This window comes from Chrysochloris asiatica, unplaced genomic scaffold (assembly GCF_000296735.1).
Source record: "Chrysochloris asiatica unplaced genomic scaffold, ChrAsi1.0 scaffold00304, whole genome shotgun sequence".
In the NCBI taxonomy this organism is placed as follows: Eukaryota; Metazoa; Chordata; class Mammalia; order Afrosoricida; family Chrysochloridae; genus Chrysochloris; species Chrysochloris asiatica.
The window spans coordinates 2,470,680-2,485,656 of NW_006408822.1; positions in this window are offsets into that span (position 1 = coordinate 2,470,680).

Below are 14,977 nucleotides of genomic sequence, written 5' to 3' on the forward strand. Positions count from 1 at the left end.
GCCAGGTGGCTGAGGCCAGGGAGCCAAACTTTCTGATGCATTATTACTCGAGGGTTACCTAATAACAATGGTTGCTAAGTAGGACACAAACAAGGATGATGGTGATATGAGTAGTCTCAGACACAAAGTCAGTGGTTCAAATCCACCAGCCACTCCTTGAAAACCCTGTAACTGGGTAGCTACGAGTCAGAACAGATCTGATGGCACAGAACAACTGTCAGGATCAGAACAATGGGGATAGCGATAACAAATGAGATGATACTGTCTTCAGTCTCCAGTCCTACAGAAGGGGCTCAGTGTTAGGGAAGGCCAGAGAAAAGAACATTCACCAACAATCTGGAAGGCTTATATGCCAGGCCTTATATGACCAGGAGACTAACACAAGACAGCAGTTCCCAATTGTGGGGATATAATATGAGAGGGGCTTCAAAAAATTTGTAGAAAATAGATGTAAAAATGATAGAAATTTCCCATGAAATCTTTCATATTTTACAGAATGGCAACCAGTGTTCTGGTCAAAGGCAAGGGCTTTGGGGTGGGGCAAATGTAAAATTTATATTCTAGCTCTGACCTTTACCAACTTAGTCCCTGGAGTCCCGGGTTCTTCAACTTAAAACAAAACAACATGGAAAGATCTACTTGCATGACACGAAGCCCAGTGCTGATGGAAGTAAAGGGACTCCATGAGGAATACAGGAGGGACTTCAGCTACAATGGTTTTAATTCCACAGCAAAAAAACAAAAACAAAAACAAAAACAAAAAAAAAAATGAAACCACCTCACTGGTCATTCATGTGGGAAAAAAATTCCAGACAATACAACCTGGCCTAAAGTCAGTCTGACACCTTTCTGCTCTGGGTCTCCACTTCCGCTGGTTTGTTAGCCTTCTGACCCCTCACTCTCGGTTCACACTGAATAAATCTCTGAGGATCCCCTCCATCAGCATCCTCATGAGAGTACCCCTGACAACTGACTTCCTCTCTACAGGGACTTTTGTCTGGTCTCTCCTATTAACCTTGTGTGACCACAGACCCCGTCATTGACCATCCTGTGTGCTCCAATCTTGCCAACCCTTAAACAAGTTTTCTTCGGAGCGGGGACAACCGTATGCTTCTGTTAAGCCTCTGAGGCTGTTACGCAGTGTTGGGTTTTTAGAAAGGGCTCCAATTCCAAATGATTGATGGAAACTGGGAGTTAGTACATGGCAATATAAAATTAATTTATGAACCTCACAGAATCATTCATTCATTCGACTTGACAGAATTTTAACATAAAATACGGTTATAAAACGTCCTGCATTTGGTTGCACTCCTCCTTCACTGTCAAGTCCTTGGTAGGCATTCCCATCAAGCACCCCAACAAGCCAGGTTCAGAACAGGAAGCTTACCCTCCCTTCTCAAAGCTCCCCTTAGGAATAAGGGACTGAGATAGATTGTACCTAACTCTGAGGCCTGTGCTTTCCCCACGCGGCTACACTTATGACCCGGCTGTGGCTTTTCCTGACATTACACAGTCTAGTACTTACAGATTCCAGCTCGCTTCACGACTCCTGCCCGCCCATGCCCCCCACCTTTCAACAGGATGTCCTACCTCCCTCAGAGGGAAAGAGGGCAGACAATTGTCTGTGCAAATACAGACTGTTTTCTCTGGAGAAGGATCCTGAAATTCAAGGGTGTGGCTAGTTGGAGCTGGCTTGGCTTCAGAATGGCCCCTAAATTGAAGTAATCACAGTAAGAGGTTAAAGAGAACAGATTAGGACTAGAAGGGCAGAATTGGACCTAACTCTGTGGCCTTCCCCAGATCTTAAAGACCTGCTATGGCTTCCTTCTGAGACCAACCATCTGTAAAATGACAAAAATAGCCATCAACTCTCCTTAGCTAACAGGTGATTCAAGAAGAGGCAAACGGAGTTCTGGATGGAGTGCTGCAGGACTCCCTTTCTCTGTATTTACAAGACACGGATTGCTGACCCAGGGGGCTGGGGACAGAGAGCAGGCCTACCAGGACCTGAGCACCAGCACACTGTCCACCCATCACATCCTGGTCGTGCACCTACGTATGTCTGGAGGAAGGCAGCCCTGTAATCTCAGAAAGGGAAGGTGCTGGCCAGGCTCTAACAGCACAATACAACCCTAGGAATGTGCTCCAGGGTGGCAACTACTAAGAGACGCTGAAGTAAACTGCATGAAAAGTGACTTGGAAACCTGGCTTCCCAGCTCATTAGTTCTCTGCCCTGCATTCCTCTCTGGGGACCCTCTCTACCTGCCAATACCCTCTAACCCCAACGGTTCTGTAAATGCCCTGAGACACATGAAATATCACAGTGTGTTTAAGGGAGACCATCCCCACATTCCAAGACGTCCCATGACCCATGGGAAACAGAGAAAAGGACTTTTGTGGGTACCTTATCCGTTATGGCAAAAATAAAGCTAATTAGAAAGCAGAACAAGTGTTGGGTGGGGCATGCCTGTGGCAGAGGTAAGCAGTACAACCTGTGAGGCTGCGTATTCCGGGCTCACTTCATCATCAGCCTTGTTTAACAGTGGGATGGTTAGGTCCTTAGCCCTGCAGGTTTTCACATAGACCCTGATACTCCCCCTCCTCCCCACAATCAGAGGTCATGGTGGCTAAGCTCCATCCATGGCCCACTCACCACAGTGAGGACACAACACGTCCGAGCACAGAGAGAGGGCTTATACAAGGAGCTCTCCACAAATGACATCACTTCTCACCACGGAAATGTGATCACGCTCTCACGGACAGCACTGCTGACAAAACACTGCTGACGTGCTTTACGTTGTTTTTAGCCTTTTAATCCCTGGAAGTGTGCAGCCAAAAATGCTAGTATTGAAGTCATCACCCACTGTTGTTAGTGCTGTCAAGCCGGTTCCAACTCGTAACGACCCAGCATAGGGTTTCTAAAAGTGGATGCTGGGTTTGAACCACAGACTCTGCAGTTCGTAGTTCTTTCCACACAAAAGGGGTTTTCAAAATGCTGTGGAAACTGGAACTAAGAGATAATGGAACTTCCCTACAAACTTTTTGAAGACCCCTCATAAGAATCATTGGGTAAGACCTAAGGTTCTGAGATGTGGAGTCTGGCAATAGACAGGAATCCTAACCTAAGATCTCCCGTCTGAGTGTTCAAACCCACACCCATTTCAACCTGGTCTCTCTGGTCTGGGAACGTCAGCAGGCTGCTAAGGGCCCTGGGTTGATAGTTTCCCCTAAGCACTGTTAACGGTAAACAAGTACTAGGTGAACTCAAGACAAAATAAGGGGAACTTTCTTGTTTCTAGAAAGACTCTTGGTAATTGGTAGTCTATGATGTGGATACCCTAATTCTCTTCCTCAGCTTATTAAATGTGGGGATAAAATAAAAGCTGCCAACTGCTTCAATTGGTCCCCAAAGAGACTGAGGTTCAGCTGTGGCAGCTGTGATTAGCTGAGAGAGGACTCAGGAGATAGGCTGGGATCCTGTGAGAGTTATCCTTAAGGGCCAAGAAAAAGATGGCTATGGTGCTGTTACTAGCTAAAGGGGATGGTCACTCTCCCATATGGGGACATGACAATTTGTGGTTAGAAGATTGAAGACTCCAACAAGGCTGTGCCCACAAAAGTGGTCTGGGCAAGAGGAAACCATATGAATCTTAGGCACTTTTGGTTATGGCGACTAGCCCAAAGGGGAACTCACTGGGGGAACTTGCTGAGGGGTTTGGAGATGTCTTGGGAGAAAGAAGGGCACTACAAATTGTTAGTGAGAAGTGAAATGAAAGCAAATGATTAGCCTATGAGGATTTGGCAAAAACAAATATAGGATGAGGACAATACACAGAGCTGCCGCTTATTAAAGTCTCAGTTCATGCTAAGAACTGTACGGGATGCTGTATGTTTCTTGTGCATTTAGTCTTGTGTTGCCCTCCTTCCTGCAGGAAGGTGCCCATGCAGCCTCACCAGATATAAAGATGTGTTCTATCAGGTGGTATCTATCTCATCTCCTTCCCCTGTAGGCTGACATTGCTTCCCTCACTTTCCCAATTCATCTCCCTTAAAACTCTCCTGCCAATACCCCTCACACACCACTATCTTCACCAGACTTTGTTGTTGTTGTTAAGTGCCTTCGAGTCGGAGCCGACCCATAGCGACCCTGTACAGGGTTTCCTAGGCTGTAAATCCTTACGGGAGTAGAAAGCCTCATCTTTCTCCCGTGGAGCGGCTGGTAGTTTCGAACCACTGACCTTAAGGTTCGCAGCCCGATTCGTAACCACTATACTACCAGAGCTCCATTTTAGCGCCATTTATTTATTCTCCAACTTTAGGGTCTGCCCATCCACCCCATGAACCAGCACAATGGCACGCTCTTTGCACAAATTTCCAACACTTTGCCTTCGTTCACGCTGTGCTAACAAGATAATAAACACAGAGTAAAAAGCAGTATGTCTGGCAAACAGTGCATGCTCAGTGAGTTCAGATGAGAGAGAGAGACACATAAAGAGGTAAAGAGGATCCTTCCTGATGCCTTACGATGACAGACTTCAGGCTGCATCAGGCTTGTTCCCATCCAGAAACAAACAGTACTACAGGGCTACCAGCAAGCTACAACTAGCTCTCAGCAAACATTTACTAGATACGTGTGTGTGTCTCTGCTTCTATGTGTATACATATACATACATACATGTGTACATATATATATATAGAGAGAGAGAGAGAGAGAGAAACACCTAGACCACCTGGTGAATTAAGCAAGGAAGTCAAAGGAAGCCAGCTTCTACCTAAGGCTCAAGCCCAGGTGTGGGAGAACAGCTTCAGGACCGAGTAAACAGATGTCAAAGCTAAGATGGATCATCTGGTTGGTTCCAAGCATCTGCACTTAGAAACCAGAAGGCAAGCAAGTCCTTGAGTCTCTGTCCCTTCTACTACTTTCCTTAACCACAATAGAAAGCACCTCACAATTTACAAATTCAAGTGGACCTCAAAATCAACTTTCTACTCAGTAGTGACAGTATGATGTTATGTAACTATTTTTTTTTTAAAAAAAGGTGTGAGACACCAGTACCAAAAAGCTGCTCCTTGGCAGAACCACCAGCCTGCCCATGTGACAGGACACTACACAGGTTTTCTCTCTAAAAAACAAAACTACAAACAAAAACAATAAATCGCTATGTTCTGGAGATACAATTATAACAGTGTGCATATGCAAATAACGACAGAGGAGCCAGACACATCAGGTACCTAATGAGAAGCTGATTACAAATGGAAGAACATAACACAGCATGATCCAGCTCTCAACTACAGGCTGAGACCACAGCCCTGGTTCTACGGAGGCCAGATAGGCCTTGGCAGGTGTCCATGCTCAGCACCAAACTCCACTCTAAAGGATGTGCAAGTTTCTGGACATAAGGGTTTCTTGTAAATCAAGTTGGGAAATTCAGCAGGTCTTCGATAGCACCCAATTACTCATGACTTGCTACCAATATTCATTTATTGTAAAGGAAGGTTTTACAGCCTTACATACAACATACACTTGTATCACTTACCACTGAGTCACTCTGGTCACAAGATAAAGGAGTTGTCTGAGTCCACCCTTTCTTTCATCTCCCTAATGCAAACCTGCAAGTCCTTCCTTTAAAGGTCTCCTAAGACATATCTGGTAGCATAGTGGTTACGAATTGGGCTGTAGGCCGCAAGGTCAGCAGTTCAAAATTACCAGCTATTCCATGGGAGAAAGAGGCTTTCTGCTCCCGTAAAGATTTACAGCCTCGGAAACCCTGTACAGGGTCACTATGAGTCAGAACCGACTCGACGGCACATTAACAACAACAACAAGATGTACCTGAAATTCACGTACTTTCCTGGCTTCTACTCCAACCGCTCTCTAAATTCTATGGGTCACACACACAGCAGCTAGAATCATTTCTAAAATAGCAAACTGTAAGGTTCCTGGCCTCCTTTAACCCCTCAGAATGGCTTTATCCTTCAGGTCTCAGTTTCAATGTCTCACCAGATACTGGCTACCATGGGCAGGTCCTCTATTGCCTGCAATTTCCCCTTCATTATACACTTGAAATGGAGTCTGCAATATTGCTTTATAAATCTTTCTAGTGTACACAGATAGGTTATCAAAATTAAAAAAAAAAAAAAAAAAAAACCAAGCCCAAAGCTCCCAGTGATGTACCTTGTGTTGTTGTTTTTACTGATGGTGAAGAGTAGGAAGGAAGCATATGAACCGGTTGTTGTTGTCAGTACAAGACACTAATTCTAGCATTGTTACCAGCTTGGCCAACAGTGGGTATGAAATCACAGCAAAACTCAACATCTGCAGAGTGCCTTCTACATGCCCAGCATCCTTAGACTAGCTTTACATTAATTTTCCACTTAATCCTCATGACAATCTATGGGGTAACCCCATTTTATAAACGAGGACTCACTCCAAGGCTCATGGTTTAAAATGGACTGAGGTCAAAGACTTCCTTCATTTGTACAGTTCCAATATGGCACACAACAGGTGACCAATAAATGCTTATGGAACAAACAAATTATGTTTTCTAGTCAAGATCCATAGTAAATCCAAGACCTCCATTAGAGACCTAGCCCTTCCACCTGCAGCGTGTTGCTTCCTATTCCTATGTCCCACTGCTTTTTAATTTCCCTCTTTCTGTATTAGCTATCTCGTTTTTCCTACCATTCAGACATAACAGGGACTCTATTATTACCCAGAGGGTATTCATCTGTTAGCATCTTACATTGTTATCACTACTCAGAAGTTCTCTTCTCTAGGGCCAGGGAACAACCTCCTCCTTCCAGAAGCAGAGGCCACAAGGCCTTGGCCTCATCCCAAAGACAAATACAGGTGTTTTAGGTCCTGGTACCATTTCCACTAAGGAACATGACATACCACACCAGTAGTGTACAAGTGAACCTTTAGGCACCCTGGTTTTCTGAATAATGAACCCAAGGTCCAGAAGAGATATAACTTGGCCCAAAGCCATGGTGCTAGGATTAAAGAAAACCTTGTAGTTGCCTTACATTTACGCTTGCCTATGGTACCAGCATCTCATGCCTGACTTCTAAATAAAAGTAGGGACAGCTGTCCCACTATTACTACTATACATACACACAAAAAACCAGTCAGTTGCCACCATGCCAATTATGACTCATGGGGACCTCCAAAATGGTGGGGGTGGAACCACAATCTCCAAATGCTCTTTTTGCTCCATCGAGTTGGTGCCATGTCCCAAGATTCTCTGGGTGGGGAAGATAGGTGGATCTCTGGACCATGCCCATGGCTGCATCTGGATTTCAGTTTAAGCAGCTGGCCTACACCCTGAAATAATTTTTTTCCTAAGGTAAAAAAAAAAAAAAAAAAATACCCTGTTGTTTGTCTGGGGTGTGGTACAGTCACACTCATTTCTGCTGCCCCATGCACACCAGGGTTCCTTCCAAACATGCATCCAATCCAAGTATGCAATCTGGTTACTAACAACAAATAAATCTTTACTTGTGACTTCCTGTTCTCTTTGGTCTGGTACAAGGCTGGGCTGTGCTAGTAGAGCCCATGCAATCGGTCCAAATCTGACAACACCACACTCCCAGCTCCAAGCCTTCGCTTTGCCCCAGACTGAAACTTTTCTGGGAGGACATGTCTTAGACATGTCTGAAGAAAAGTCACAAAGGAAAAACAAAGGGGGTGATTTAGTTTCCTATTTCCAAGAGGATAGAAGTAAATACAGAATATGTCAAATGTCACAGGCTTACCTCATCTCATGGAAACTGACGATCAACACTAAACTCCAACACAACCTACCAATGCCAAACTGTGGCCATGGTTATTATTAAGAGTAGCAAGCCTCTCTCTAAATGAAGAAAACTTGAAGTTATCATGTACAAAGTTAGCTTCCTAGTCCCTCACAGCATCAAGACCCTTCTTGGCAGCCTGGGTAGTAGTGGATGCATCTTTCTCACTAGGTTACATGGTGTGCCTGGGTGGCTCCAATCCATCCCTCCAAGTCCCTTGGCATCATTTCTTTTACAAAGAAACAAAACACAAAATGCTGACCTGTGTAGGATGCAAGCTGAGTTATAGCTCTCCCCTGGCACCTCTAACTGAAAGTGAAATTCCTTTAAAGTCGGGAAATTCATTGCAGTGTTTTATGGTATTGATTTATTTTAAACTTGCCTGGCAGTCTTAAGGCCTGCCATGGCCCTGAATCCGAGAAATGCTAGAGGAGGGCTCCATTTCCCCCGATTTTGAACTGCCACTGAAGACTCACTAGTGGAAATGAAACAAGGGCTGGGAGCTTGTAAGCTGCTGCCCCAGTTTATCAAAACATAACTACAGGCATCCTCTCCAGGTCCTGGATGCAGAATGCACCTTCAATTGGGAGTTGACAGCTGAGAGTCTTGTATTAACAAAGCTGCAGCATGCCAAGTCACCTCCCTAAACTAACCTTCAAGAATTATGTCCAAACACCACCTCCTTGAAGCTTCCTTTCTCTAACTGTTCCCTCTCTGAACTCCACTCTCTCTCCTGTCTTCCTGTTATTACAATTAAATGTCCATGTCTTATTCTCACTATTAAAGGGTAAGTTCTAAAGGACAACCTTGGGATCTGAACTACAAACACCACACTGGGCTGAGGTTGCTTGATGCCAGGAGGCATCTGTTGCTTACCAGATCTAACATGGACCCAAAACCCTTCAATATAGGGCTGCAGAAAGCTACATCAAAGTATACACAGACGATGACCACCTTTCTTCACTCCGACGGAAAGTCTGGAATCCAACTTTTGTCAGAATTTGATGAACATACTCAACAAATGGAAACTTCGTCATGGAAAAACACAGCACCTCTTGCCACTTTGCTTTGGGTTGGCAATGACCCCCCCCCAAATCCACTGGGTATGGGCTTCTGCTGGGATACCTGGGAGCAGACACCAGGGACCATCTTGTCATTGGTACCTAGTGCTGGGAGGGGTTGTCTCCCAGCCTCGGGCCTCCTGCTTTCAACCTTTTGGCAATGTTAACCAGGTTGCCCGCCCTGCTGCCCTAACTCTAGGTTATGTGGATGCCTCACTGTCCCAGCCTTGCCTCCCTGACAACACTGGAGGGTCTATCCTTTGGGGTACAGAGGCACACACACCCAGGTCACCTCATCTGAAGGGGTAGAAGGAAGGTGGTGCCCACTGCAGAGTGCCTGTGCTAAGATCAGCTGTCAAAATTGTTAAGGCCACCCACGCAGCACTGCCCACTTAGACCAATGGAGCCACGTGTGCAATGCTATTTGTAGGAGCCCCTATGGGTCTCAAAACATAAACCCATCCAAAGGTGTCTTTCCAGTAGCTGTTAAGAGGTAAAGAACAACAGTGGGATTTTGGACCAAACCCCTTGTTTCAAACCCTGGCTCTGTTAACTCATCTGAGAGACGAAGGGAAACCATAGGCAGTATGCCGATGATGTATGATAACATATGCAAAAAACTTAACTTGGAGCTGAGGATAAAGACGGCCCCTCACATTTGTTGGCAGTCTCTCTGTGCCCCTAAGGTACAAAGGAAATGAAGCTGGAAGGACCCTGAAACAATCTCCTAACAGCCAGCTATGTGCACAGCTGGATGATTACTAGAGCCATTTGACTTGCCCAGAGGGATGCTCTCTAGGCTAGAGGGAGCCAAGGATGCAGGGCAGGAAGAGACTGTGAATAACAACTGGGCCATGATGTCAACAGCTCAAGGGCAGACCTGTCCCCTCATGGATGGTTTGGTGTCCTGCAGAGTTTCAAGGGACAGATTACCCCCAGGGGCCACTAGTCCCATTACATAACTGACATCTTAGCTTCTTCTGGTTGATGAAGCAGAAGCAATCAAGGGATGGCAACAAGCAGCAGGCCACCGGGGAGCTGCCTGAGTCTTTAAAAATAACAGCCTTCCCCACCTGGGGAGGAAGCTGCCTCAGAAAACCCAGGAGACGTGCCTCTGTGGACTGGCACCCAGGGCCTCGAGGATCTGTACAGCCAAAGGCTGAGCGCCAGTGTCCTGGGAAAAAAGAGAACCAGGCACCCTTGCATCCACACAGCTTGGCAAAAGGCTAGTGAGACAGGCTAAGGCAGACCCCCAAGAGGCTCAGAAAAGTAAAGAAAACTGAAACCGAACTCAAGAGGTTCTGGATCTGTCTGCACCAAAGAGCTAATCACTGGTGAAACCCCAGGCCTGCCCCACCCCAATGATCTTATTTAAACAAAATCCCATTTAAAATAACAACAACAAATGCCTAATCATTCATTTCAGGGCCCAGGCTGCCCCGCCCCCTTTTCCTTCCTCCCATTTTCCCTTTGGGCAAGTCAAGGCTGGGGCTTAAGGAGCAAACCACCATTGGCCCCTGGCTGTCAGATCTTCTCTGCGCAGCCCCCTTGCTTAGACTTTCCTTTGAGCTGCTGACGACCTAGATGTCTACCAGCATATTCTGGACTTTTCCAAGGTAGAACAAACTACCAGCAACTAGAAACCTGTTACTCCGAGAGCGCCTGGTACTGGGGGGTGTGGAATTCCATCTAGTTGCTCAATTGTTGAATTATGAACACATGAAATTAACAGATAGTTCACGTGAAATATGTAGCATACCTCGTCTGAGTTAAGACCTGGAACCTGGGTTCAAAGCAAGGCTTTGCCCCTTATTACTTGAAGCATTCAGTCACAGGAATGACCAAAAGTGATTATCAGCATCTCGGCTCACCTCCAGCACTGTCATCTCTCCTCAAAGCCGGAACCACCAGGAAAGGCACCTATCCTAGGTTCCTGTTATAAAGGTGCCCTCTAGGGAGAGTTTGGAAGACACTGCTGTTGAAAACAAACCTCATTCACAAAGACATTTTTTCACTTTTAGTACTGCTACTGATTAACTTGGCACCTACAGTGTAACACAACATGGGTATGATTCCAGCCCAAAGGAAACAAAGGGACATGTGAATTGGAATTGGTTAATTCAGGCCAGGGACCTTTCCTATGATCATGGCTCCTTTATTACCTCAATGAGAAATGAGGCCTCATTTCTTTCTCAGATGCTGGGCAGCAGCCAAGATTTCATATGGAGCTGAGAATATTCTCTGACTCCTCAGGTCACACCAACATCTGATGGCCTTCAGCTTTAGCTACCCTCTCCAAATAAATGTCATGCAAGGGCCCAGACTCCAAAAGGCCCTAGTAACAGAGGTCTGTGTATTAGAGACAGTAGACTTGGCCACGCAGGCAGATTCCCTCATCCCACAGCCCCCACCCTGGTGAGGTGCAGGCGCGGGCGGAGGCATCCGGAACATCCGTGGAGCTGGGTGGTAGGAGCCACTGGGAATTAAACACCTTCAGAAAACACAAATGAGGAGATAGGGCCCGCCCATCATTAAGTCATCTTTAAAAATACATCCTTTGGGGGGCAGGGGTAAAGCAGGACAAGAGATTGAACAGGGTTGAGCCAGTAAGCCTCACAAGTGGGATTCAACCCCTGGATTTCCCAGAACCAGCCCTCCCACTAGGGCATCAGTTTCTCAGGGGACCCCTTGTTTCTAGGCCAAACTGAGTCTCCTTCCTTTATGAATTTTATAAATGAAATAAAATCAAGCACCCCTCACTTAAACCTACTCTGAAATCCACAGGCCTAGATCACTGAGTTATTTCTTTACCATGTTGGTTCAACTGTATTTACTTTAGGCAAGGCTCTAAAAGCCCCACCCCTCATTCAAAAGCAATGCTATCCTACCAAGTGCTTTGGCAGAAACCTTGGGGGGTCATCTTTGGCTCCTTTCTCTATTACCTCACATATCAATCTAGCCGGAAGTCCTGGTGGCTCAGACTACAAAACACTCTCCAAATCCAAAGCCAATCATCACCTCTGGTCCCAAGCCACCATTAACTCATGTGGATGATTAAGGCAGCCTCCTCGTCTGATCCTCTCACTTTCACTCTTGTCCCACAGCTCTCCCTGAGCAAAGCCATCAAGGTACCCTCCTCTCAACAGACCAGGTTTCACACAACAGCAAACAAGCTCTTCCCATCTCATCCATGGGTAAAAGCTAAAATCCTTCACCTGAAGTCCTTCTGTGGAGTTGGAGGATAAGCATTAATTAGTTTGAACCACAAGGTCAGTGGTTCAGACCCACCAGCAGCTCCTTGGAAACCCTATATAGGGTTGCTATGAATTGAATCTGATTCATAACTGCAAATAAACAAAACTGACTCCTAGTTAGCACTCTAGTTTCTTTTCCTATTTCGTCTTCCTCAATCACTGTGCCCCAGCATCCAGGCCAATCTACTCCAGCAGACTGTTCTATCTATGATGGTCTTTGACTCCTACCCTTTGTTCAAAAGGATCGCCCAGATCTCTTCTATCCATCACCCACATACTAGCATTCAGATCTGGAACCAGTTTCTCCATCTAAAAAACTCTGATGGGGTGGGAGGGCTGGTCAATGGTCCCTAACTCAAGCCTCTGATTTTTTTTATGTTAGATACAGTTCATTTACAACTGGTTTGAAGCCTTTGACAAAACAAGGCTTGGCTGTGTCATACAGACCTGGCACAAGCCCACAATTCTAAGTGCCCAGAAAGGGCCAGACAGATTAGGCTTCAGCTAAATAGACACCAACTGACCAGGTATTGCAGTGATTAGCTGTCAGAGCCACAAAATGAATTAGCCAAACACCCTGAGACACTTAGCAGTAACCAAGGCCCTAATCTTTTCCTTCTCTTCAAGGTCACCACACAATTTATCTAGAACTTTACCCTACAAAACCCCAGTGCAGAGATCCAAATGGAAGCCTTGATCACATTTATTTGTGACAACTCCATTATCCTAACCCAAATCTGGTCCCTCTTCAAATGGCAACCTTCTTTCCAGTCTAAGGCAAACGCAAATTCTACATCTTTCCGAAGTGGGGGAAAAAAAAAGATAGGAGACGTGACAGCATAAAAGACAATTAGAACAATGTTCACACACATTTTGCGGGTTCTAACCCTGTATGGGGTTTTCCTAGGAGCAGCTGATGAGTTTGAACCACCAACGTTGCGGTTAGCAGTCCCAGGCTTAACCTACAGCGCCACACCAACCCTTCGGGTATGACTCTATGTAAGTCACTGGGCAGTAGAACAAGTTGGCCCAGCACACGAAGGTTACCAAATGTTTGTAGAATGTAAGAATTAAACCCAGTGAAATTTAGTTCAAAAGTCAAAGAGAGACACTTCACTCAAAACACAATAGATGTTGATAAGTCAGTTCAGACTCAAACCCTGTAGAGGGTCTCCAAGGAGCAGCGTGTGGGCTTAAATTGTGGACCTGTGGTCAGCTAATCTTACAGCACTTCAAAAAGATTCCACAATACATAGAATCCAGCCGAATTCTATGAACCAACTTCACCAGAAATTCCAGGGTGATGATAGAGAAGGTAACTGAGGTACAGTGTCCTATGCCTAATGGGCTCCTGCGGCTCCTCTGTGGTCTTCCAACACGTTACCCCAGTTTTGGCTTATTTCCAGCTTGTCATATTTAAGATAGGTGGGGAGGTGGGAAGCATGAATATGATAAGTTGTTATCATTAAGTGCTGTTGAGTTGGTCCCTACTCATAGTGACCCTGTATAGGGTTTTTAAAGAGCAGCTGGTGGGTTTGAACTGCCAATCTGTGGTTAACAGGATCATGCTGATCTACAGTGCCTCACCAAGAGTCCCATGAATTAGTAGGATCTGGGGGAAATTACTGTTAACTGCTTGCAGGGTTGCAAAGATGAAACAAAATGGTATGTGTGAAAATACCTAGCACATATAGTGGTCATGTGCTTTTCTTTTCTCTTTCCACAGAATAAGGCTGGGGATCCCCGTTAAGAAAATAATTCAAATCTAATATACTTGCCCACATTTATGACTCCCACCATTAGTCTCCCTGAAGTCCTGGTGTGGCACTGCAGGATAAAGCACTGGACCCCAAAGTCAGTTTGAACTGCATAGTCGGTGATTCAAACTCATCAGCTGCTCCTTGGAAACCCTATGAAGGGTAGCTGTGAGTCAGAACCAACAGGACAGCACTTAACAACACCCATTAGTCTTCCTGTGTCTTCTACTTTTCTTTCTCTACTTACATATCCCGGTGAATTGTAGTGCCAACGCTTCTCCCTGAAGACCCAGGCACTCCTCTCCTCAGTGCTATCTATGCAATTCCAAGTTTAAGTCTCCTGGCCCACAGATAGCCCCAATACATAGCCTAAAAATCCAATGGTTTTCTTCATGCTCTGGTCCTCAGATGGCTCTCAAATCGTGACAAAGTCAAGGTCAAAGACCAGGGGGTTCCACAGTCTACTTAATTCTTGATCTTATCACCCTTTCCCACACCACAGAGCCTGGGTCCAAGTGAACTTTGGTTCATTTTTAAATGTCCCTCTCTTACCCTCTGTGTATACTCACCAGTGTCATTTCCAGAGCCTAGCCCAAATGAAGCACCACCACCCCAAACTCTATCAAATAAGCAAAGAATATTCACTAACACTCTCTTCAAGAAGTCCTGGTGTGGTGCTGTAGGGTAATGCACTGCACTACAAGGTCAGAGGTTCAAACCCATCAGCCACTCCTCAGATACCCTATACAGGGTCAAAACCAAAAATCCAACTCAATGGCACTTAACACTTAATGGCACCCTTCAAAATATCTAAGTCTGATTATCAAAATGCTATCCCAAAGTAGAATGGTTGCATGAGATTACATACAATGAAACACCACCCAGTCACTGAATGTCAAACTCTCAAAGAAATGGCACAGGGGATGCTCAGGTTAGTGGTGAGTGAAAAAGAATAAGAAACAAAACTGCACTTGTCTATAAGCATCATTTGAACCACGAAGAATCAGATGTATGAGTATGGGTATGATTTTCCTGAACAATAGCCTGGGCCTCTTCTGCACATTTTCTATAGTGAGCATTTGTTACTTGATCACAAAAGTGTTTCTCAAAA